Source organism: Camarhynchus parvulus, chromosome 10, assembly GCF_901933205.1.
Source record: "Camarhynchus parvulus chromosome 10, STF_HiC, whole genome shotgun sequence".
In the NCBI taxonomy this organism is placed as follows: domain Eukaryota; kingdom Metazoa; phylum Chordata; class Aves; order Passeriformes; family Thraupidae; genus Camarhynchus; species Camarhynchus parvulus.
In genome coordinates this window covers 11,150,067-11,177,411 of record NC_044580.1, presented here as the reverse complement: position 1 = coordinate 11,177,411, position 27,345 = coordinate 11,150,067, and the positions used below count along the sequence as shown (strand labels likewise).

The 27,345-nt window shown below is 39.1% G+C and overlaps 1 protein-coding gene across 7 annotated transcripts in view; it reads right to left on the bottom strand.

Moving 5' to 3' along the window:
* ADAMTSL3 (ADAMTS like 3) overlaps positions 1 to 27,345 on the bottom strand; it is a 170,678-nt gene that overhangs the window by 96,375 nt on the left and 46,958 nt on the right. The gene's annotated exons all lie outside the window — the stretch shown is intronic.

Genomic DNA, 27,345 nt, shown 5'->3' with positions numbered 1-27,345 from the left:
AGAGAATATTGACGAATATTTACCCTGCTCCAAAAGAATCACCACTGAGAGAACATGGCAATTTAATTCACGTTTAAAGAAAACAACTATTTCCAGCCAAATTTTTATTCTCATTGACTTCAGTGCTCAACTTATCAAAAAAAAAACCTAATTGTTTATTAGAGGATGAGCATCTCTATTTGAACACTGAATTGCAGAAATTGGTCTAAAAACATCAGTGGCTTTTTAACTTTCTTGCTCTTATAAATTTACAAATTTTACAATTGCTTACCGTAAAGCTTTAAAAGCACTCTTAGGCCAATCCACCATTCCAAAAACGATAGAGCCCAGCTCTGCCAAGATCCCTGAGGAATTTTCACACTGATGTTGGGTTTACTTTATTTTGGAAGCCAAGTCTGAAATGTCTGACACTGAAAATGGAACCGGCTGCCTTCAGTCTTGACAAAAAAACTCAGCACTTCCCAACAAGTCACTCGGCACACGAAAATAAATCAAGATGAACAAGAGGGTCACTTCTTTCAAATTTATAGGTGCAAAATTAGTTTGTTCTCTACAAGTCCAAAGCAAATGATTGGGTTTTAGCATGTTGAGGAATGGCTAAACTTGTGATATTAAAAAAGCCACACATGCCACTCTTTTTTAGAATAGCTAGTTTCTTTTAACAAAGCAGTGACAATGCCTAAAATAATCCTAACTTCATCATTGTATTAAAACCAGCCACGTGATATTAACAGACAGAATGTCATCCAAAGCTCTAAACAAAGTCCAGTTGTTCACTTCCAAAACTGCTTTGATAAAAGCCATTGTTCTGAACTGTATCTAATTAAAAAGCTGTAAATACTATGGCGATCAAAGCAGAACTTTATGCCAACAAAGCCTTCTTTAGAATCATTGACTAATTCAGTGCCCACAGTGTTGATTTAAGCTCCAGCTAGTTCAAGCTATTTGTCCCATGGGAAAGAGTTAAAAGCAGCTTGCACTGACTTAGTAATTTACCACCAAAATAATATTGATTTACTAGCTGTCTGGTTTCATAAACTCTACACATTACATTTGTCTTCACCATGGTACTAAATTGAAGTAAAATAAAGAAAAGATCACCAACAACATGATTTACACCAACAAAGCCTTGGAAACTCATTTAGGAATTAAACTGAGAGCTAATTGCAATTGGACACAGAAGGATATTATTGTACGTCAGGACTGCATTCCCAGCTTGCTTGACTTCAGTTTTTCATATCTTTGTCTTCGGTCATAATTCTAACGTGGTCCAGCAGTAAAAAATTGAATCATATTAGAATAGTTTTTTGCCTTTAGTGCCTTAATTTTGCAACAGACAAAGCACAACACGTATATTTTGCATATTCATTGTGGAAGCATTTGTGTACCAGCACAAATGTAAATGTGTGCATGGACATGCACATGTGCAGCCATGATGGTACATGATGAAGCCACAAGTGCTGTAGTGAATCCAGATAATATAATTTAAACCAGCTATAAACACAACCTAGATTGTTTGCTGCTCTTTACCTAGAGCTGGATGGGAAAACATGGCACTGGAAGAGTTGTACCACATGTGAACACAGGGTTAGATGCAAACATTGCAGTCAGAGCAACAGCTAAGAACCTATACAAAGTTTCCGCAGAAATCCAGTGTATATGAGAAAGGTAGACTCAAAGTATTTCATCCCAATCTAACTCATTTTGAAAGCAAAAAAAGTCACAACACTAAACATGGACCTGGACAATGATTACTGGAATCAGGGGGTAAGGGAAAATAAACTCTTGAGTTTTGAAGCACTTGGTGACATAGAGCCTCAAAGACTGAGATGACAATTTGCCAAGGCTTCCTCAAGATCTGAGGGCCAGTGATGTGCAATCTGAGCTCTGTGCTGACAACCCTTAAGTGACACAGACAGTGCTGTCCACAGAGAATTTTACTAGAGTGTGGCACTGGTAGATTTGAACAGAGGGGAAAGTGTTTGTGACAGTTCCTTCTTCTGTCCAGGGCTCTGTTTTTGCTCCTGTCACATACGGGCACATACTGTACCTCCATGTTCTGCAAATTATTGGTTGTGCATGAGTTCTCAGGCCATATTCCCCTTGCAACCTACAACCCAAAGTAACCCAGAACAAGGGCACTGAGGTAAAATAAATGAAATCCAGATGTTAACAGGGCTGATCACTGCTCCAAAACAAGGGGATTTTTACTGTCACTTGTAGCACCCAGTAAATAACAACAGCTACACTGACACACATTACAGAAATCAAACACAGCGCTTTCAGATGAAGAAAAAAAAAGATTATTTGGCCAAACTTTTGTTTGGCTGTTATGAAGGATGACATAATTGTCTTGAATTTGGTCATGCAGACTTCAAAGGAGAAGTGGTGCCAGAGAACCAAGGTCAGTTTATGCAGTTTTATTATTATTCAGACAACTATTACATAAGGCTTGGATATGTAAATGTTTAGCATTCAGTGTAACAAAGATTCAGCCTCTCAATAGAAATGCCCTGATACCTTAAATGTTTGTTTTTGCATCGTTTTTAGCATAATTTTTTTCTTTAAACACAAAGCAAGTCCATAGTATTTGACACAAGAGTTACAGCAGCAGTATGTGCAGTGAAAGAAATGCACAGACCTGGCACACAGACTCCTCCTGCCAGAGCCCCCAGGTGACAGCTCCTGTGCCATGCACACATCAACACAAATCCTGCCCTGTGACAGCCCCTACAGCCCCTAAGCACCTCCCCAGGGCAAGGTGCCCAGCTCTGTGAGGTTCTAGCAGAGATTCAGAGCAAGCTCTGGGCAGCAGATGTAGCAACGGTCACAGATCACCCCTGGGGCTGGGTGGATACACAGAAATTCAAACAGGTTAGGGAGATGTGGCCCAGAAAGTAAGTCTTTGTCATTTCAAGTAAGGGCTTGGATCTGGAGGAATATTTACCAACACATCTGCTATTATGCCAATGTCACAGCAGCTCTCTGGGTGGCTGTGCTTTTGCTTTTCTCACAGCTGCTTACTAAACTGGTTTGTATTAATTCACTAAGGCTTGCCAAATTCTAGAAGAAAATCACCAAAAGGAGTTACACTGGCACAGTTACAGCATATTGCTATTTAATAATGCATTTCTTATAATTAAGTACAGAACTTAGGTTCTTCAGACTAAACGCATCCAAGGGGAGGAACCTGTTGAGGAGTATAAACACCACTTCTGTACCACTGAAGGCCTAAATTAAGCAATACCCAAAGCTCAGTGCTGGCCCTTGTCCCAGGAGTGAATTTCATCCTTGATGGTGTTTTGAAAAGAGATGAAGCATTTCCTTTTCATTGCTTCTTCCCACTCTCACAACCCATAAATACTATTAACACTGTCCTGACTTTCAGAGTCCTCCAAAGCACAAGGTTATTTTGCTCTTCACTAATCTTCACGTGCAGCACTGCTCTGTGCCACTTGCTTCTCCTCATACCTGCAACAGCTCCAAAGAGAGGTAGCACAAGGAATTATGGCACTGAAGGGAGCACATCCTGCCTGAGTAGCTCTGTGATGCATTTCCCAGATCCTCGTTTCCAGACACCACACTTGGTGGAAGAGGTATCAAATTGCAGTGATGACTGTACCCCTGAGCAGGAAAGAACAAGTATTTACCTGCAATAATCACTGCATGTGCTATTCACCCTCAGAACTGTATCCTTCATTTTAACTCTGGCGGTTATGTCTAGAGCTTTGAAACAACACTACAAATCTCTTTCTCTGCTAAGGACACATACAAAAATAATTTACACCTCTGTTTTGTATTCTAAGGGAGGTGCAGAATGCAGATTACAGATCTGGGAAAAACTATTTCACTTGTGGCAGCAACTAAATAGAACAGTCAAAACATATTTGCAGACAAATAAGAATTATTAATAAAAGATCTTGCATTGCCTGGTTTTAGCTTAAAAACTCCTCTTGTTTCCTTAAAACAGGTTTCAAGACATTTCCTGGTATAATTCTTCTGTTGCTGAGTGCATTATGTATTACCTAATTGTGCACTGTACATGTCATTGAGTTTAATAAATATTTTACTTCTGTGTACCAAAGTAAATTATGTAACTCTGTATGTTAAAAAGAACCTATCTGGAATTTTTAAATCCTGGAGAAAAAACAATGCATCATTATTTCAAATTGATAAAAAACACCTGGGAGTAAATGCAGCTATTTTAAGCAGATGTTTAAAATTATTTCATTTTTAAATTGTTAACGTTGTTAACATTTAAATTGTTACATTACCTATTCCTTGCAGTTGGCCTCAGTTCTGCAAACTCACTGCAAAATGGAACCTGCGCCCCACAATAAGAAGAGCATTTCAGAAACACAAGCTGGTAAAGCTCAGCAACAAGGTGAATCACCAGCAAGGAATCAGCCAAAAGGCAAGTGATGGACTTATTGAGCTGCATGAAAAAACACATCTGGGGGCTCAAATGGACTTTAGACCTCTCAGTGTTGAATTCTGCAACTTATTTTCATTCTACAGGAGTTTTGAATAAATTCAAATTTTGGAGAATAAAGCATGCACAAGTGTCACACACAGGAAATATTTACAGCATAATTCATTTTCTTACTAAACTGAAGGGGAATCTCAGCGTGGTTTTCAGTGTTATACTGCATCCAGATTTTTCCGTTGTCAGAGTGTTGCAAAATTTCACATTGACAGCACAGGCCTGCTCTGCAGGAGTTGTCAGGACAGAGTTGGAGGTTTTGGCAGGTGGAGCAGGGATACTTGAGGCTTTTGGCATCCAGGAAGGGATGAAATGTTGCTTGGCTGTTTGGCACCTATGAGCGAGTTGAGGCTTTTGGCACTGAAAGGAGTCTGTATCCCCTCCTTCCTTCTCTGTGAGCAGTAACAGAGGGAACATGGAATTTGTGGGCACAGAGAAGAAATCCCTCCCTAACCAGCCCAAGCAGAAAGCAACTGCACTACAATCCCTGACACCTACAGCCCCTTCTGCATCTAGCTGCTAAGGTCAGCACCTACATGTTCCTGCTAAAAGGAATTGGTATTGAAGTACTTAAAGCATAATTTAAGTTGCTATTTTTGAATTTCTGAGTTAATTACATTGTTCAGATGGGTTTACAAAAACTCCAAATTCCAGACTCCAAATAGAATTACACAAATTCTATTTTACTCTATTTTATTGACAGATTTGGTGACCTACATCAAAATCCCAGGGTACCTTTTCATTTCTTTGCTGACTTTGACAAGAGAAGCACTTGCCTCTGGCCTCTCTGAACAACAGCAAACTGGTTTATTTTCTTGGATCATATTTCATAAATTAATATGTTGACAGAAAAATATCTAGAAAAGAGAGAAACCCTTTTTTTAAACCCTGATAAGCACATCCTGCAAATACTGGTGCGTTACATCATTGGCAATGCAGCTGAAAATCTAGACTTAGTTGCCCAGGTTTGCATTCATGCTTGCCCAACTAGAGCCATATAAGCCCTGAATCTGCTTATGTGGAGTGGTAAATATTGTCCCAGCATTAGAACATAGAGAAGATACTCTCCTGAAAACAGGGAGGAAGGCTATTCACTACCCTTGGTGATAGTCAGGGAGGCACACCAAGTCTCTAATCAGCTTTTAGGTCCAACCATCCAGGACAGCTGCCCAGGATGAAAAATATGAAAAACTTATCCCTGAGTTTCCAGTATTTAATTGTCTTCCAAGATTAAAAAGTTCATGTGACTACATAGATGGAAGTGTATAAATCTGAACTCTCAATACAGATTCCTCTGAATCTGCCCCATCTGAAAGGGAAACTACACTGAGAAATGTTCAGCATCACTCCAATTCCCTCCTTTTTCAAGTGGTCTGGAGAATTAGAACTTGCAGATTTTCATGTGTAGCTGGCAAAGAGCTCCAAAGTCACAGACCCTGGAGAGCACGCAGAGGTTCTGAAAGGAAACATAACCAATAAACCAATATAAATTGTAGCACACTCTGCCCACTTTCTCAGTAGCCAGCCTGAGGCAAACGTTTGGCAGAGCTTGGAAGAGAGATAAAGGCAGAATTTTAAAATGAGCAAAAAAGACAGAATGCAATGCTTTATAATGTTTGTTAGAAACATGATATTCTTTTTTAAAAAAACATTGATTATATTACCAGTCCCCATGAACTTAGAAGTTATGTCCTAGAACGTAAAAAAAAAATATATACATTATCATCAATTAGAAAACATTCTCCACAATATGATATTTAAATACTCAGCCCTTGCATGTAGTTGTGCAAAGAAAACTTGGCACAGACACAACAAGAGTTTTTAAAGGTTATGCATTATGTCCACTTTACAGATGAAATCTGACCTCAGGAAGAAGGATGAAGTGCTTTGTGAGAGTTGTGCAGCTGAGAATTTTACCTCAGTGCCCAAAGGCAGATTTTCATGCACCTTGTAGAGCTCTTCACCTCCTGTTTTGCAACTCTAAACATTGCCCTTTCCAATATGGGTATGTACAGTAGGTGAGGGGGAAGACAATCTCCAAGACATTTGGATATGTTCATTATCTCTGGGCCTACTTAAAAATTTGCATTAACACCAGTCCATGTATTTCCTGGAGCTCATAAAACAGTAATAATGCATGAAAGCTTTACTGAATGCATATTCAAAATTTGCGCCTGGATCCAGTGGGTTTTTCCACCTTCACACAGCACACCACATGTTCCCCATCCAGCACAAACAGTGTGACAGGTCAGCCAGAGTCCAACATGCAGAATGCCTCAGGTGCATAATAGAAAAAGAGATTCCAATTTCTGGGAAGTATATCTGGCATTATTTTTTTGAATTAACTTATTAAATGTATTTGCAAACATCCAAATGAAGGTTCTTTTAAATGCTTTACCATGCACTTTTTAAAACTGGTCTCACTTCAGTGCATGCAGTGGAAAAATAAGAGAAACACAGATGAGAATGTGGGCCTTATGTCTGTGAAAGGAGAGGACCATCAGCTTTCAAAGATCACACAGGACCACATTGGTGCCACTGTCAAATATGCAAAACCTTTCTTGTTGAGGAAAGATTTTTCAGGGTTTTTTTCCCATATTCTGATGTCATATGAAATTGCAATCCTACTTCTGTGATTACATATTTTTCAATGCTTTTAAATAAAGATTTCCATGTAAAAAAAAACAGTGCAAACAAAAAGAAACCCTGTGCATTTCTCCTGAGGGTCAGGCAGCTATCACAGACCCATCTCCTTCTGATAAAATTCCTGTGCTGGTTTAGGACTCCACATGTCCTTCTTGATGTGCTCAATTGATGGAGACCCACTTGGCAGTATTTGAGGAAGCCATTCGGGCTAAGGAGAGCTATGGCAGGAATGCTGTCAATGACTGAACCTCCAGACTAAAATCAGTCAGGCAGCAAATTTACAGCTCACTGCAGGAGAAAAGTGACAGGGCAGAGCAGGGGGGGACTTGTTTCTCAGCCTACAGGTGAGCTGTAAGAGCCACATCCACCATCACAAGCTCTCCTGCTGATTTGTGGTTGCTGTGGTGGCCCAGGTGGCCTTTGCCCAGGTCACCACAGCAAACTGAAGAATGGGAAAGGCTGTTCTGCTCCCTTGAATGCTCACACAACCCAAGTGCACTCCCCCCTACAGCAGATTGACATAATGGCACCACTTGCTCACACAGCCTATTAATTATTGCATTGTGCTGAACTTGTTGAAGAGCTGATTTTCCAAGACTCTTGTGCACAAAACTTACAGGCAGGTTATGGAAAAGTAAATCAAGAGGGAGTGTGGGCATTTAAAATTACATATTGAGCATGCTATTTCCCTAACAGTTTATAACATCATAAACAAGCTTTATTCCATCACAGTGACACATGAGGTATTTGACTTAAAGCAATACCCTAAAAACCATCACTTAAAAATACACAAGTCATTGACACTTATGTACAGTACCTTCATACACATGCTTTTGAAATAAAAGTCATGTTTTCACTATTTGGTTACAACTTTTTTAAATTTGTTTTTTAGGAAAATGTTTAGAGAATCTACAATGGAAAAAACCACTGAAACCAATCCTTTTCCTCAGAAAAAAATTACTGCACCTCTAACTTTTAAAAGAGCCCCAATACATACATTTTAAAAATTTGTTTAAAATAATTTTCCTAACTTGAGACACTGTCTGCCAAGTTCCTGCTAGAAGCAAAATTTTATGGCTAACTGCCAAGCCTATGAATAAAAGGAGTTTATAGGGGAAATACTGACAGAAGAATAAACTGCAGCAAGAGCAGCCAGTGTAGGAAAGTCTTTTTTGTGCATTTTGTCTATCCATAATTTGCAATATTCATAACCCTGGATATTGGGATATTGCACTCCTGCCTTCCTCAATTTCATACCAGTATTATCCATAGGGCCAGACCAATAATTTGATTATAGGTATTTATACCCTATCACTGAGACAAGGCATCCAAACTCCTCATTTGTGAACAAGTGATTCCACTCATGTCTCCTGCCTCACCCTGCTATTTAATACTACATGTAGCACTTTTAATGGTAATATTTCTATAAACATAATGCAAAACAGATCACAGACCATGAGCAGATACAGCAGGCAACAGAACAAATGTCAAAAGGAAAAATATTAAATCCATATAGTTAGATGACAGCAATTATATGAATCCTAATTTCTACTTCTATAAATCGAGACAAATTCATAACTTTTGAATTTCAAAGGAATTATTTTATGTAAATGTATTTTTTACCCCAATTTTTAAGGTAGATATCACTTTTTCAAGAGCCATTTTAAATTAATATACTGAAGGAGAAGATTTACTAAGCCTATAACTGAAAAGCAGTCTGACTGAAATTCTGCCCAAAGTAACTCTAAAACTTGTCAGCCTGATCATGGTGCCTCTTAACTGTGGCATAAATCAAATTTAGCCAGATGAGCTTTCTTCTCAGAGAAAGCAGTTCTTGCCCCTTCAACCATGAGCTGATCTTTGGGTGATATTAAGCAATGGCATAAATGATCCAAAATCAGAATTTCAGTGTTTCTTTTTCTTATACATCTTAACTTAGAGACAAATTTAATTTTTAAGTTTGCTCAGCTCCACTGGCTCCAGCTGATTTCCTGTCCTTGAAGAGCAGTTTCATTCACTGTTTGGAAGGGGTTGCTTTACACAGGGCAGCCTGGCTTGAAGATGTCAGGAACCTTCCGTGGTGGGCACCTGCACCAGCCAAACAAGTCCTTAAGCTGCTTCTGCTCTACCAGAGGTGCAACTTCTGTTTGATCTCTGCTTATTCACAGTCAAAAGCCTGTACCAATTCTGACATCTCGAGCTTCCTCCAGCTATGTTGCCTCACAAACAGCAAAACACACTTAAATTTGTCAGGAAGGGTTTTTAGAGAATTTCTTTAAAAGATCCAAAAAAATCAACCAACCAAAAAAACCCCAAACATTAAAACCTCCTGCCTAAAACTCATCTTGCAGAAGACCTCAATATTCAAAAACATTGAAGTCTTCAGAAGAAGACTTCAATATTCAGAAGTTCTGAAGGCAGCTTTTGGATGTAACTTATGTACAGGTTAAAAAAAGACTGCTGCTGAGAGAAAAAAAAAAGGGTCCATGTGCAGAGAACAGTTTCCCAGAAATGTATTTTACGTGGGATTAAAAATGTAATATTCTCTTGTCATTCCTTTCCACTTTAAGTCAAATAAAATATAATCCACTGAAACTCATTTGATATCTGGTGAATAGTTTTCCTTTTATTGATTGTCTAGCTTCCAGCTTGGGGAGAAAAAAACCTGTCTAGGGAACAGTTACAATGGCAGCACAGGTCTAGATCCAATTCCCAAAGAAGCAAGAGAAAAAAGAAAAAGCCACTGGCTTCAAATAAAGGAAGATGAGGGCTTAATTACACATGTGGGGTAAAGACATATATTTCCCCATTTGGAAAAATGTTAGCACAACTTGCTTCTCTTCTGTGTCCAAGTTCCTGGCTTTTAATTCTCCAAAGGCAGAATTATCCAATGAATAGCATTCATGGGAGAAAAAGACAATTTCATCTATCTTGAGTTGACTCTGATTTCGTTCCAGATCTCTACTACTGTGTGTGTTTCACCACAGTATCTTTAGCACTCGGCACGGGGCAGCAGCCCTGGATATGGAATATTAGAATGACTCTTTCCATATCTGTTCAGTGCCAGTGTTTCCTATTATCAGTCCAATATTTTATGGTTATTGTATTAGCTTCCCAGCAGTACCTTCTCAAGTTCTGTAGCCTGAAACCTCCATTAACAGATGCTAAATACAATAGTTGTTTTTCACTTTCAGATCTTGTGAAAGCCCATAAAAATGAGTGGTCAGTTTGTCCAATTTTCTGAAGAAATTTTCCAAGATTTGAATGGGCAACATATAAAACCACTAAAAATACTCTTGGCAGCTCATTCATTTGGATTATGTTCCTTCTGCCAAGCCAACTAATGAATAGCTTATTCCAAGATAGGACTTCCGCATGAATTTTTTGTAGGAAAGGTAAGAATATCTATTTATAAAATTCCCTGGTTGCTTGTATTTGAAGGGTTTGGAGAAGGGAGGAGTTTGGGGGGTTTTGTGGGTTCTGGCTTTTATTATTAGCATTTGGACTTAAGGAAAATTTGTGTAAATAAATTAACCAATAAATTCCCTTTTTTTGTTTTTAATTCTGCTGTATACTCTGGTAAATGAAAGTTAACCAGACTATCACTGTCAGGCACTTAGAGAATAAAGCTTGATATAAAAGCCATTGAATCTGATGGAAAGTATCTCACTCACTTGGTTGGGTTTTGTGTAGGACCTACAAGAACCCCTGAATTCCATGTCAGATACAGCCAAACTACAGATGGGGATGTGATTTCTTACACATATGGGCAGATAAAGATCAAAGAAGAGGGGAAAAATCTCCTACATACTTTTCTCAACTTCATTTCTTTTACCAGTCTCCCCTGGCTATAAAGTATTTGTTTAGACTCTAAAATTATACTTCTTCAAATACCCTTAAAAAAGATCCACTTAAGAATACGATTTTACACACACACAAATAGATTTTAAATGGTGTTTTTTCCAACATCTTTAGCATAGCAAAGTTCCTTTTTTGGCATGGAAGAGGGAGATATCTTTTATGTCTTTTCCCATATTCCATATTCAAATTGATTTTGAAAGCCTGAAACAACTTCCTGCTTGGTTGCACACATTTTTTCCACTGAAATATATAAAGCTGAATTAATTAAGTGAAGCTTTCCAGGAGATCAATGAGCTGTGCAGTCCACAACACACAGTTAACAGATTTTATGCGAGTTTATCCACTGTCAAATTTCAAACACTTTTAAATGTTCCACATTTTATGGCGTTACTTATTTCTCTTCTTAAAATAGATTCCTCAAAAGAGGCCTTTTTTTCCTCAAGAAAGGTCTTGTTCACCATTTATCAGTCAACTCAAAACCACAACATAACTAGTTCCTCATATTTATCTTGCTGAGCACAAAGGCAGACCAAGCACCCATGTTTTTCCTCACTGATGCACTACCATCTATAAATTCCATTGTTTTTCCATGCACACCATTCAACTCTATTAAAAATTATCTAAGTAGCAACTCGGGGGTTGAAAAATAAAGAACAAGCTTCTTAGCCTTTGTAGAGATGACAAACAGATCTCTTTATCTCTACAAAAAAGATCTCTTCTAGAGATAATGGTAAAAGTATAAATTTGGCTTGTGATCTCATTCTCCTTTCCCCTTTGTATGTTCAAAGCCACAGCAGCAGCTAGATAAGAATAACAAACAGTAAGGGAAGCTAGCTACAACAACAGGGAAATGCTGGGTTTGGAAGGCTTTGCAATCCTGGTCGACAGATTTAAAAACAAGCTGGACAAATATCCACCAGGAACAGCCCACTTGGATTTGATCCTGCCTGGAAGCCAAGTACAGACCAGGGTGTCCTCCAGAGCCATTCTCCCTTTGATCTGTACTGTGCTGGGGGAGAAGGGCTAAGGTACGGCTACTCTAAAGAAGCAATCAGGATTAAGGATACAAAAGTAACAAAAGGCCTGCACTGTTTTAATCCACAGGCCTTGCAACATCTCATATTTGGCTCAGAGACAAGGTCCATCACTCAGCTGTCTGCTTTTTCCAAGATGTGTGTCCTGGTTTGGGCCTGCCAGAGGGAGGCCTCTTCCAAAACACGTTATCTCACTATATATTTCCCACTTTAGGCAGCATCCTCCAAATCATCTAACTACTGTTTTGCTCTACTCTTTTATCACAAATCAACTTTGTGTTTCTTATTTAATATAAACGCAGCCTGGATGAATCAAGTCTTCTGTGTTCTGGAGGCTGGCTATACATACCTATTCCCAGATGGTCTGTCTGGAAACAGATATATTGCACACCCAAAAGCTACTTCTCTTTTGGGGCTTTTAAGCTTGCTGATGAACAGTTCCTGCCCAATTTAGATCATTAACTGAACTCCCAAATCCTCATCTGCACTATAAATACCACCTATTGTACCAATATATTTTCTCATTCTCTTGGTGACCATGGATTAACAGCTTTCTTTAGAAACTGTTCATGAAACACTAGGAAACATCATAAACACAGACAGCAGCTGCTCTAGCCACATTCATCTTCACACTGCTTCACCTCAGCTCTCAGCATTTGCACATGGCCATGTGGAAGATATTGGGCTCTATTCTGTGTGATCCTGGGGAGCTGCAAAAGTCCCAGGGGAAGCAAAGGGACTGAAGAGGGGTAACCACCCACCCACCACTCATCTATTTTCTGAATCTGAACTGTTGTAGGGGCCAGTCCCTCCCCTGCCCTTCTGACACCTCTTTTTACGGCAGGGCACTGACCTTTCTGCAAGCTGCCTTACAGAGGATCTGACCTTAAGTTAGGCTTTACAGTTGTGGTGTACACACTCATAAACCTATAGCACTACTGAGCCAAAGACATTTTCCTCAGCCTCAGCGCTGCTTTTCTGTACATTCTGGGGCACCAGGTAAATCCAGATTAAACCCACTGCTTTTATTTTACCTCATTCAAATAGTTTATTGTTTTTGACAACTGGGTCTCCTGTCTTTTAGGGATCCATACTGCTAGAGGGAGAGTTTAATACCATCTGTACATTGTTTGTCTGGGTCTTACAGTTACACAATCAGAATTCATATTAGATGCCAACAGAGGGTTTTAAAACATAACTATGAAAACATGAGAAGGATTTTAAATCTACTTTGTGTAATTTGGCTGAAGTTATCATGTTGCAAGGGGATCTATTCATAGGCAATCCTATGGGGTTTTTTTCGCCTAGTTCTCACTAGGGAATGTTTTGGAAGAAAAGTATAAAAAGACATTGTTTCCTTATTATATAATACTCCTGACTTATGCCAAGAATATTCTCATCATAACCATGTTCATAATCTCAAAGACTGAGCTATTGCATTACTTGTGTCTATACAAATAATAGGCTTCTAAAAATATGATTCCTTGACAGTTTTTGAAAGGTGACTTACATATGATTAAAAAGCTGTGTGCTTGTGTTTGCATTTCTGATTTGAAAATCCTATCCAGTAATTAAAAGCAGATCTCAACTGTATCTGCACACATACAAAGTGAATACAAATCTAAGTCAGAGATGCATTGAGGGAAAATACAAAAATCCAATTTTGTTGGCATGTAACTGTTTAGACACTACCAACAATTTTCCCAAGAGAAAGTTCCTTAATTAACAGTAAAACTGATCATGTTTTTAAAGGAAAGCTCTTCTAAAATTATAACTTTAAAATGCTCATAAAGGGATTGACAAATCAAAGAGCACTGAAATGTATCATCACACCCATTTTGATGCAATGCATGAACATAATGCCTGAAGCAGCTAATAAATTCTCTGTTAGAAAACAGGAATAAAGTCTTGATATGCTGCTTGAGAAGAAAGATGTGCTGATCATATACTCTGACCTCTTATAACACCAGCAATAGAATTTACTCTTCCTGCTTTACTGAGCAACACAACTCAAGTATGTCCTTTCTTTCCAATTTTTCAAATGGAGAGAGAGAAGCACATCCTGAGTTGGACTTAAGGGATACTTTTCAATTGCATAGCTAACAATTTTTATTATATCCCCAAATCCTAATTCAGGACCCAAGTGATTCCTTAGTTCTTAAGCTCATAAAATCAAATCTCCCAGTACAGACAATTTGCATGTGTCTCTTATATGACACATTTTTTGCATTTATGAATTCATTCAAATCTGCTTCTTCCAAACAAGTTTGCAATAAGGAAGTGTTTTATTTAACTGACACAGATGTCAGTAAAGGATCTCAGTCTGTCAGTACAAGCCCTTTATACAAAGTGAGAGAGCTGAAAATTTACCCAGACAACAGAGAAGTACTAAGGAAAAAAATAAGGCAGAAAGGAAAAAACCACTTTCCTGATTTTCCATACTTAGTTCAAATGTTATCCTTGTCCACTATGCAGAACAGGAGGCTCCTATAGTTTGATGAAGCCTGGCAAAGGACAGATTCCTTAACAAGACTCGTGATTAAGGAAAATTGGATAGGATGTGGAGACAATAATACTTCTGGAGGAATGTGTGGCAGCTTTAGAGGACAATATTGTGTGCATTATTTTGCCTCTTTAAAGGAATAATCTTTAACTGGAAGAAAAGTTTGAAGTTCGGTGACCTCGCTGCCAGTCATGGTTGGGACCCAAGAGACAGAGTTTCAAAAACATTTATGCTCTACCTATTCTCCTGTTTTAGCAAGACCCTGGAGTAGAGCACTTTATAACAGAGTAAACCTCTGCCTCCATCATGGTCCTGGCTGAGTTTGACAAAGAACTAAAAGATAGAAAAAGTTAGACTGCTTCTCCAAAACCGTTTTTCCATCCCTTGCAGTGCAAAAACCGGTGCATGAAGAGAGTGTTTCAGATTTCAGTCTTGCTGCAATAACTGCTCCCTCATTCAGCTTCTGGGTCTAGCTGAGAAACTGGGAAGCATCTTCAGGAACAGAGCAGAGAGCTCTGTGCTGTGATCATACCACACAGTGCTCTAGTAGTCCTCTGTGTCAGACAGAGCCAAAATCCCCACTCAACACTGACTGTAAACCCAGCTTGTCATAACGTTAACCTCCCAAGTGAGAAAAAGAATTGTATTTAAAAAAACACAGTCCTCTCTGCCAAGCAATCCCTTGAACTGGCCCAGTTACTTTGCATAAATCCCAGCAATGCTGAGGAAAAACTCTGAAGACGGACTACGCCCTCCAGTAATTCAAAACCACAGAGCAAAGATATCCTGTTGTAACATACATGGTATTCCAGGATTATAATTTTTGCTTTGAGTCACCTTTCAACGTAGACCAAATGGAAGCAAACCTCATTCCTGAGTGCTACGAAGCCAGTTTTGTGTCTCTCACAATTATGTTTGAAACCATAATGACAGATTACAGGAAATGAACATATGGACAGGGTGATTTATAAACACTTTTAAACAATGTAACTTTTATCAGTACTGCTACATCAATCACCAATCTAGGAACAATTATTTTTTGTATGGGATACTCTCAAGAGTGGTCAGGACAGGATTTGCTGACAGCCTATCTTAAAAACAGAATTATAAATTGCCTTCACTTTCTGTGCCAAGGTAATGGCTCCATACAGATAAGGGAAATCATGAACTTCTCACAAACAGAAGAGCATAAGCAGAGAAGCAAGAAAACTTTGCTGTGCATGCCAACAGAGAAGCAATCCTGTCAAATAAACCTGATGCCACACTCTGATATCAGGTATGGCTGGGAAGCTTAGTGGTAATTATAAAACTGTTTAACGTTTGGACAGCATTTGATCTAGTAGGCATAGCTTTAAAAACAAGATCTACATAATCAATAGTTCATATGAATGTGAGTGGCAGATTTCAAGTAACTCTCATTAAGAAATCAACAAAGGAAATTAGGAACTAGGTACAATTACTAATTAATAAATAAAAACAGCTAAGGTGAGCACTCAGTAGTCAGTAAGAATATGAAAATAATTACAACTGCACTTACAAATGGTGATTTTTAAAAACTGATTTTTAAAAGCCCTCCACAATTTTGGTTGTTACATTTTTATAAGTTTTTGAAAATCTGAAGGTCCATAAAGTAATAATAAAAATGGTCTAAGGGACAAGACAATGTCTCCCCTATGGACTTTCATGAACAGAGAGAACACAGGATTACAGTATTGCAAATATCTCCCCATAAGCAAACGACAGGTACTAGAAGTTTATTTATATCTATGAACGGTAGGACAGTGTAACAAACCAGCCACTGGAAGCTGAAATTGGACAAATTCAAATGAGACACTGGGCACACAATTCTGACACAAAGCACAAAGAACAACCGCTTGGCTTGAGGCAAAACTGGATTAATTGAATATACATACGGTCACAAACATCACCTAATAGCACTTTTCCTTTCAACTTCTGTGACTATCTTAATAATATGGAAAACCAAGTCTAATGTAGCATTTTATTATGGGTGTTCCTGACAGCTAGAAAGAACCACTAAAGAAACTGAAACTGCAGGAAGGAATCTTAACCCACAGATTTTTAACAAAAATCACTGCAGCTGGAACCATAGAGCAACAACAGGCCCCCAATTGTAGGTTAATGGCTTATACCCTTAAGGCTTCTTTCTAGAGAACAGGAGTAACCAGGAGATGGATCTACCAAACTAGATCCAGTTTTTTGTTTTAACTGGTATAAAACAAAAAAATTTAGAGGAAAGGAGGGGAGTATCAAAAAAATTAAAACCAAAACCAACAAAACCACAGGAAAAGAATAAGCATCTACAATGCAATTCATAGATAACTTCAAGCTCTCAAGTCAAAATTTATAGCTCCTGATTTCAGGAATCTGAAATCTCTGTACTTTTGAATATCAGATCCTATACGTTGTATAGGCAAAAACTTAATAAAACAGCAATAAAAACTACTTTTATGTACATTTACATGATCTACCTTTCCCATAAAACAAGAAAACCTCATTATCTCAGTCTGAACCATGTCAGAATCTCAGAAGTGAAGAAATGTCTTCAAAGAAGGTAATTTTCAGTACACTCTATGTCCCTTATTCTAATCCTTGTTACGAGCAACTTCTCACCAGGGGAGTTAACAGGCCAATTAATTTATAGGAAAAAAAAGTGTAGAACAAAATTACCCATGTTCCACAGACAGTGAGGAGACAGCAGTATTTTAACAGAGCAGCAGAGGGCATCGAAGCATAGTAAAGCTCAAACATCCCTCTGAAGGGAAGCTGCCTTTAGGTGACAGCACACCAGCAGCATGGACAAGTGTTTAGGACAGAAGATCTGGGGTCCAGGCGCCTCCTCTGATGCCTGATGAGAAGCAGCTACAAGTGTTTAGTTAAGTAACTTCCTGACTCAGTTTCCCAAACAATAAGTGAGATTATGTGCACCTAATCCTGGCCCCACACAAGGCAGGTTTGTGTTTCAAAAGTTGATGTGGATGTAACACTCACCTAAGAGACAGATGGAGATAGTCCAGTCAATAACCTCTGAGAGAAAATGCTAATTAGACACTAAATAATATCACTGCAATATACCCTTTACAGCTAACACAGTCCAATGCTGCCCAGTGCAAAACCAACTGTACTTAAAACCACACTTGGAGTTTTACCACTTTGAGTAGTCCAATCACAAGGTCTCACATATCAGGGCATGAAAGCCAAGTGTGTAATACTTCCTCTGGAGAGCTGCCCAGGGTGGAATGGCCTCATTGCTCTTCTCTTGTGCCTTCAGACATGCTCCAGCAACATCCTCTGCCTGTTCCAAGATGACCATCAGCTAAAGGGAAATATTTACCTGCAGCTGAAATGGTCAATAAGAATGTAGCTGGAGAAGAAATCTGAAGAAAGCTGCCATAAGTAACCAAGTTGGAGATTCAGAGTTTGGTTATAAACTTTAAAGAGTAAGCTTCTTGTCTTCATTTTTTCTCTCCAAATGCTATCACACACAAAAACTAAAATGCAGTAACAGCTTGCAGTTGGCCAGTGCTTTTCCATATTAAACCACCACACACACACACAAAAAAAAGAGTAAAATATGACAATCTGCTTTAGCAGGGAAGTGGCTAATAACCTACACAAAAAAGGGTGAGGAGAAAGACAGATGTTTCTTATTTTCTTTAAACTGTTTTCAACCTTCTTTTTTATGTGCCTTTTTGAAAAAACCCAACATTTCTATTCCTATAATGTACAGCAACCTCCCACAGAGAAGGGAATCCCACAGGAAATTTCTATCAGTTATCTGCTACCTAGACTTCTGTTCCATGAACTTGATTTACTTTGGATTAATTTGCATTTTCTGAAAATGAATTATTCTGACATTAATTTTTCAGCACTGCAGTCATGGACTGCTACCCTGCAGCCACCAGGAGCAAGCTCACTCAGCCCCAGAGCAGAGCTGCTGGGCTGTGAAGACTCTTCTAGGAGTTCATACAGTGATACAACACCAGTTTACCTATAAATGAGGGCTGGCACACAAGCAGCTGTCACTTTGTTGTGAGGCCTCACCAGAATGGTAGGAAAACAAGCAGACAGCAGGAACCCTTTTACAAGTCCTGTCTGTTCTGGTTTTCAATCTTAACTAACTCATGCTGCTGGGTCAGGAGAAGACCCTATCCCAGCCCAAAAAAGGAGATTTCTCAAACATGCTCAGAGGTTAGCTATGTCTGCTCTCCATCATCCACATCTTCCCTGCAATAGTAACGAGGTGAGAGAGATTTGCAGCCTCTCAGACCACGGTGCTGAACCCCCCTGGAGGCCTTCAGCAAGCAGCACATCTTGGGGCAAACTGGTGCAGAATAAAGCGCCACGACTGTCTGGCAAGGTGGTGAGAACAACAAGTGTTCTCTCCATGTGTGAGGTAGGGCTGTAATACCCAAGTGACACAGCCTGGGAAAGCCTCTAATAATCCTTCCTGTGCTTGTGCTGTGAGCCACACATCAGGGACTGCGCTGTTAGTTTGCTGCATTGTCTTTTCATCTGACAAGGGTAAATAAACTACTCCAAAAAGCTATTTGCTTTCTTGCTCTGCATACACCCAGAATATATTGGCTTAGTCTTCCCAAACTTCAGCTGAACTTCTGAGCCAGTTACCAAGGTTGCTACTAATGTTCATTCAGAGGATAAATTGTACAAGAATGGTATTCAGTTTTCCATGAAAAATCAGTTGTACAACTGCCTACAGTGTCTCTCCCTGGTCATCAAAATAAGCAAGAGCAAAAACTAATTTTTTTTTTCCTTTTTACCAAGACCATCACTGGTCTTCAAAGCATACTTTGGGATTTAATATTTTATATATATATATATATATACAAATCAGTTAATTTCAAATTCCCACCTACAAGAGTTCATATAAATTTTTAAAAATATTCTTATTCAAGAAATGCCTTTTTCAAAGAACAGTGACTCCTATCTTTCATGGAGGAAAAAGCCCATGGACTCCTAAAAAGCCAACTGTTTTATTTCAGGAACAATGACTCCAAGTTTAATCAGGTGAAAAGAGGTATTTCAGAAAGTTGCCTGGCTTTATTCTAATTACACACAAAAATTGCTGTATGTAAGTGGAACAATCTGTTTTTGAGCCATTTATGGTAACCCATCAGCCAAAGCCTCAGCTGAATGCAAATCATCCACAAGACAGAACACCAGAAGTAGAGATACGAGATTAAAATAACAAACTGGGTTATTTCACTTTTGTACTGTCAAATAATGCTTCTTCCAGAAGCTTGTTTAAAAGCTGCGCCCTTAAAAATTGCTCTGGGTTATGTTCCTGATGATGTTTGGCACCAATCCCAATGTTTCTCCACATTAACTTATTAACAATGAATAGAAGTAAATCACCAAAAGTTAAGGGGAAAAGTACTTAGTATGTATTTTGAAAGTTTATAAACCATGTTGATTCCTTCCCTTGGCTTCTCTCCAGAGAAATTTACTGGGGTAGCTGAACTGATTTACTACCTGCAGGAAATTTTAAGGTAGGTCCAGCTTAGAGACAAACATGAGAGGTGTCTTGGTCTCATCATAAGAGCTGTGCTTGCAGGGGAGTGTACAGAGGTGCCCTTGGCACAGGGGAGAAAGGGCTGAAGAAACTCCAGGAGAGGGAAGAATATCAGCCCTGGCACCAGGACACAGCAACTCTTCTGGCCTAATGCTGCTTAGAGCAGAAAGAGCATCTTGTACAGCACCAGGCTCCTCCTGCTCATTCAGCTCTACACCATACTTGTGCTGGAACTTGTGGGACAGCAGTAACACCTCCAGTGTCCCCCTCATCATTGGCTGTGTCTGATATGGGGGAACAGAGAAGGAAATTGGGGTATTATAGAAAAAGCTGAACTATATTCCATTGTGAGTGGTGAGAAGATGGAAAAGAACACAGATGTTTAAAACAGTAAACAAGAGCAGCTCTGTACAGAAGAGACAGAGGAGTGTCTGGGTCAGAGCATGGCACAGCAGGGCAGTGAGTGTGACAGCTTGCAGGAATAATGAAGGGCCCAGGAAAATTATAGCACTGCCAGGCTGAGACTCCCAAAAGCCTAAACCTATACCAGAAAGTCCCTACAAGTTTCACAACTGACTCCAATGGCAACATTTATTTCTTAAATGGAAGAAAATGAGAAACAGCTGTCCCTGGGCATCAGAAGCAGGTGTGATGCATCACTTCAGACAGAAAAGAATGAAAAAGCTGATGGGGAAAGTTATATAACTTGAAGAAAACAACAAAAAAAACCCCACATCAACAAAAAAACTATGAAGAGAGTACAGAATATTTCATTTCAACTCTATTAAGCATGTTATATTTTTTCCCTTCAGCTTGCACATCTGATTCTTAACTTTTAATTAAATAGCAAAAGAAATAAACTTTCCATTCTTCTTTTAATGCACTTTTTAGTGAAAATTTATGTTACCATATCTCAGTTACAGTTTCCATAACTTCTTTATTACTTGAGTTAATTAAAATTAACTTTTATAAGGAGGCTGACTTCATAAAAAAAGAACCAGTGAGATAAAAATGTAATTGAAATAAGAACCCTGAGATGGCCAACAGCACAAATTACAAAAACACAAGAATGCCGAGCTAAATTTGGTAAGCTGAACTTCAAGGTGACAGAGCAAACAAAGAACCCACAGTGTCCACAATTTGGCTATGAAAAGCAGTACAAGAGGCATTACAAATCTTTCCCTCTAACCTACTGAATTACATGTTTGTCATTCCTAATTAGTTTTGTCATTGAATATACACATGGAGAAAAGATTTATTAAAGAAAAATACCCTTACGTACACACTGGATCATTTATTCTAATTAAACAGCATTCCAGACAGAAATACAGCTTCAGCTATAGCCCATTTCATCAATAGAAGATGAAAACAGTTCAGATGAAAGGAAAAACAGAAATAAAGGCTCAATTCTACAATAAGAGCAATAAGGGGGTCACTAGAAGGAACAAGGGTTTCCTGAGCACAGCAGTGATGCAGTTTTAACTCCAGCTGTTTCAGCAGCTACCAGTGGGTTACAGGAGGTGTTCGTAGAAAGGATGTGGTGCACAGCTATTCCCCTCACACACAGTGTGTGCCCCAGCCTGGGGACAGAGCTGGGGGCAGCTAGCAGGAAGAGGCACTTAACTGAGAATAAATTTTATGTGAACCAGGGCTCCCCCCTCCAGTATCCTCAGTATTTTGTGGTCTTCTGAAAATACCATCATTTACTAACATGAAAGCAATTACAACAACATGCTTCAGGCACATTCATTTTAGAATAACCTGAAATCTGATCTCTGGTCTCAAAAGCAAAAATTAAGGTTTCCTTCATTTCACTTTCAAGAATTTCCTGACCTTATTCAAATCTTAAACATCCCTGACTGGGGTGAAGTATTGTTCCACCACGTCAGAGAGTGATAAGACAGCACTGAACAGGATCTCCTCTGGCACCAAGCAGGCAGAGTGATTTCTGCTCAGACTATTAAAGAGCTGCTGCTCTAATGGGCAGAGTGACAGCACCAGAAGCAGTCCATGTGCTGGAAGGCACTTGGAGAGTTAAAATAATAAATGAGCATTAGCAACACTGATTGTTCTGTCATTGCCACTCAGTTATGAAAAATGCTTCTCACATGTCCGCTGGTAGCTCCAGCTCCTGCACAACCTGACAGCAGGTCATTCCAGGAGGTACTGCTGTATAGCAAACCAAAGCCAAATTATTACTTCACACTACTTCATTCCACCTTCAATTAGCAGAACAATTTCTTTAATGAAAGCTTTCTTGGCTTCTCTTGCACTTGAGAGAAAATGGATACAACAAGCTGGTTAATACACAGCATGGTTTAAACACTGCATTTACAACTTCCAGGCTCTAGTAACAGCTCAGTCCACAGAGCACAAGTATCCACCCAAATAACTTTAAAGGGCTATGTTTTCATTGTGCAGTAATTGCAGCTTTGGAATCGTTATGGCTCAATACAATCATCCCTGCGCAAAGAGCCCAAGCAGTTCTGGATGCAGCAAACCCCACAGATCCTCCCCAGCCATTGTGTGTTTGCCTAAACACACTGCACTATATCATTAATTCAACCACTTTTGCTCTGTAAAACCAATCAGGGTATTCCAAACATAAAATAATATCTAGTGTTATTAACTTGGAAAACAATTAATAGTATATAATCCTTCAAATTTGAAAGGTTTTTGCTTGCTTGGAATTAATTGTATCTGTGGTAAACATTCACTACAAAAACCTGTACAAGTTTCAAGAAATGACACAATATATTGACACAAGACTCATTAAAATTAAGTTGACAGAAATCAACACCTAAGACTGGTGAAAAGATATTTTTAAATACAGCAGAAGTCAGACAGCAAGAGAGAAAAATGCAACCAGCCTCATTGGTAAGCCCAGCATCGCTGCAGAGCGCTGTTATCAGGGCAAGCAAAAATTCAGAAAGGGAAAAGTGGGTATCAGCTTTGGAGAAGCTGATGGGTTAGTGAGTACAACTAAAAGGCCATATTTCCCATATTAACAGCTCTTTAAAGGCTTTTAAAACTGGACTGAAGTTGATAATCACAGAAATAGATGAGGAGGGGATTTTTCTTTTTCCTGCTACATCATTAGGTGTCCACAGGTTTTGCTTTTCAGTCAGACAGTTCCACACAGGTTCAGGCAGGAGATATCAAGGCACAGGAGTCAAAGTGCACAGTAATAAAATGACAAGTGAGAAGACATTATGAATGCTGACTGTGCCTCTACTAGCCTCTTTACTTCATTTTTTGTTTTCCAATTCCACACAAAATTTTTGAGTTTTCCCTCAGAAAATACTATGTGAATGCTGCTCTTGAAGCCACAGTTCAGTATTCCCAGATTTCCTCCCTACATCTCACAGGTAAGCCCTCCATACCTCCAGCACAGAAATAAATAGCATTTTTCTCTGTGCTTTAAGTATTACTACACATAATTATTTGCACTATGCTTTGCACAGATGTGACAGCCAGATGTGTCTTGTAATCACACACAGACAGTTCAAGGGTATAAATGTTGGTATAGCAGAAGTTTACAAAGCCATGCCCACTTGAGGGGGCAGCACTGACATTCTGAGATGGTCAGATAGGAACACTGATCTTCTCCATAAATCCTTCAGCAACTATCTCCATTTTCAAGCCAACGTGGTTGCCAAAACTGATGGACTCTCCAACTCCCAAAGGTCCCTGCCTCAGGAGAACCATAAATATACTACAAAGGAAGGCACTACAATATTAATGATCTGGCCTGTCTCCTCCTATTTCCTTGCTTGGGCTCTTACTATGTTCCCCAAGAAACACTTTCAGAGGCTGAAGTCATTTCAGCCACAGAAGAATACTGCAAGGATGCTAGTTTGGTTCAGCCTCAACTTCTGCAGCATAATGTCTAAGCACAGTATAAGCACTATTTGGCAAAACCCAGTCACACAGATTTGGAACTTGGAACATTAGAAAGAGCTTATAATATTAAATTCAGAAAGAAAGCCCAAGGAGTAATGAAAAAGTAAATTGGGATGGTGCATATTTTCCTGTTATATGTGAAACTATTTGCTTTTGCCATAAAAGGGACTTTGCATACAGCTCATGAGGAACTTGCACACAGCCATATCCCCAGTCTGCTGCAGCCAATAGCAGATTCCCTGCAATCAGAGATGAGTCAAAGGAAAAACGCTGTCCAGAACCACGCGCCAACAGACGACCGATTATGCATCGGTCCCACAGGCTGCTTTGCAGCCAATTTCAAAACCAGCAGCATCAGGGCCAGCCAAAGCAGCAAACCAGTGCCAAGTCAGTGCTATAATTGTTTGTGCCATTAAGCATAAAGAATGCCACTGCTTCCTAATCTTATAGAGACAAATGAAGCATGGGAATGATGACAATTACTGCATGATAAATTATTTTAAAAACCCTATGCGCTCGTTACATCACGGCTCACACATGAGGAAAGGAATTTTGAGGGTAGTCTTACTTTTAAATTTCCCCCCATCCCCCCAAGAAGTAAATTGTGATGTTATGAAGCTTATTAAAAAAAAAAAGGTTTTCAGGGATGGTTCCTGCTTTGTTTTCTCCTATGAAGCCACGTAACGTCATATATAAAAATAAAGCAGGAGTGAAACATGAGCGCATTTCATCTCTGAATTTGGAGAAGGCATTCAGCCCTGCCCAGTGCCAGGCCTCCTAACAGAGATACTCCAGTAAGCCAGGACAGAATAGCAGTGAAGGACCCTTACTCCATGAAGTAAAAATACTCAAGAATTTTCCACACTATGCACAGAATCACCTGATGTGAGAAGCTCTTTTGCCTTCTTTCTGCTCTGCTCTTACATGCACCCACTGTGGGCACCCTGATGCCTTGTGGCAATCAGCAGCCAGTGTGAATCTGATATGGAGCTCTGTCAGAGTAAGGGTGTGCCTATTAGTGCATGTGCTCTGTGAAGTGAACCAAAAGCATTACTACATTTTTATATGTCTGTGAGTCTAAGACACAAACTGTAAACTCTTCTCCAAAGGGAAAGATGAGAAAATTTTGATGCCATAAACTGAAGTCAATAATGTTACCTCACCCTTCACCATAAACAAGGAAAACATAAAAAGAGAAAAGGGTCCTAAAGAATCTTGGCAAATTCAGCTTTCAAACAGAATACTTATTTAAGTATATTTCTTTTAACTTAGAAGTTTACAAACTCTAAGGTAGCATAAAAAATTTAGTATTGATTCTTCTTTTTAGCATCTAAGGGGATAGAAATCACTTTCTCATTCTCCTCCAATTCTTTCACAGAAGTACAGTGTCTCTACTCACTTTGAACCAATAATTCTGGAATAGAAAACTCTAATCCCTATCACTATGAGTCATCCCACCCCAAATTTTTCAGCAGTTAGGTGCAATACATGGTTTGGATTTTTTCCCTGTCAGTCTGTTCCACCATGCCTTTGAAAGGTACCACAAAACCTCCTCATTTTTAAAAGATTACATCTTGATTCATTTCCCTGCTATGTATTTTTATAGGTGTACTAGAGCCACAGTTCTCCAAGCTCCATAGTCAAGGGACTTTGGAAGAGAAACAGTTTTGTCTTTCTTCTCATATTACAGGAAACCCTATCGCCTTTCTGAATCAAAAAATATAGATCCATATCCTACAATCTTTAACATGAGCTCCCACTAATTTCCATGGCTATTTTTGTTCCCTCAGGAGCAGCAGCACCCAGCCTTTAGGCTGAGGACCCTGGTATCAGTCCCTAGTCCTGCTGCTGGAGCACTGTTCCTGTCCTACAGGAGAGGTGCCACGTACAGTACATTTCCATCCTGCTTGTACTCATCTTTATTTCAGCACCTACTTAAGCAGAAATGTAGATAAAAGCATTGTGTTTGCAAGGAGCAAGGACTCAAACTCCTCTTGGACCAAGCGGGGGTATCTGCATACAGTTTTAATCATTCCAAAAACAGAGTCCCCAGTACTCAAAGCTCCATGCCTTCCTTTCACTCCAGAGTCTGGTAACATCCTGTGCTATACAGAGGAATTAGGACTGAAATAGAAATTTGCAGAAATACTTTGCTATCCCTGGAAATGCCAGGACCAATTTGACAACACTTACTATTATTGTGTCAACGTTGCAACTTAAAATACTTTCACAACCAACCAAAGGCAATTTTCCAAAGGTTACTACCAAGGACTTCATTGTTCAGTTATTCCTTATGAAGGCAGAAAAATAGCAACTATCTTAGATGTTATTTGTGGGGGTTTTATACCCATATATGCCATGTACATATGCAAGTTTTATGCATCTACTCAAGCTGATAGGATCATCCAGAGAAAGCTCCTCAAGCCAGTTAATATAGAGATTATCCCTAAGCTCCAATCCACTTTTCAAAGCAAAAAAGCAATGGAGAGCTCTCCACTGAAACCCCCAGATCCTTAACACACCAAATTCAGTCCAGCCCTCAGCAGCACTGCAGCTGATCTCTGCTGGATCAGAGCTGTTGCCCACTGCAATCTCCATTAAAAACCTTTGACCATGGACTTTAGAACTCAAACTCTCAGTCTGGAACCTTCCATGCACTCTACAGACATGCACAGTGACACATGCACCTGAAAACCACTGCAAGTGAAAACCAAGCAGGAAAATAACGTCCAGAAATGCACAATGATCATCAAAGTCCCAAAGGCTGCAAAATTCTTTAACTATGGAATTGCTGAGCCTGTGCATACTACTTCCCCAATCATTTAAAACTGGCTCATTGGGGTTCTACAGTTCTTTCACACAAACTTTGTATGTTCTTATTCAGATATTCAAACCAATTACCCAGAATCCTTTGGTCTAAAAAGAAAATTATTTTCTTTTAAATTCTGAAAGCATTACATCATATTGCTTATCTAAATTCCTTTATAAATTCAAACATTACCCTCGTCACAATCACAACATTTATATTTAAGGCTCTTTTCAGTCATAGCTTGTCCGTTTTGTTATTTCAGTAGTGTTGTCTCAGTGAAAACTGACTTCACTCACTCAGTTCTCCATGAACAAAAGCTAACTATTAAAGTTTGTATGATAAGAGAGAGCTGGTTTATAAATCAAACTGAAGCCCATTAGTGAGTGGCTTTGAACAAATATATGAACAACTATTGCCTTGAAGTCAATTCTTATTTCCCAGTGAAGCCAGACTATCTCCAGGTGATAGTTTTAAAAATAAATTACAGAGATAAGAGAAATGTGTTGTTTAAAAAGGAATCATGAACAATTATATACTCTCCTCTTCATGACACTG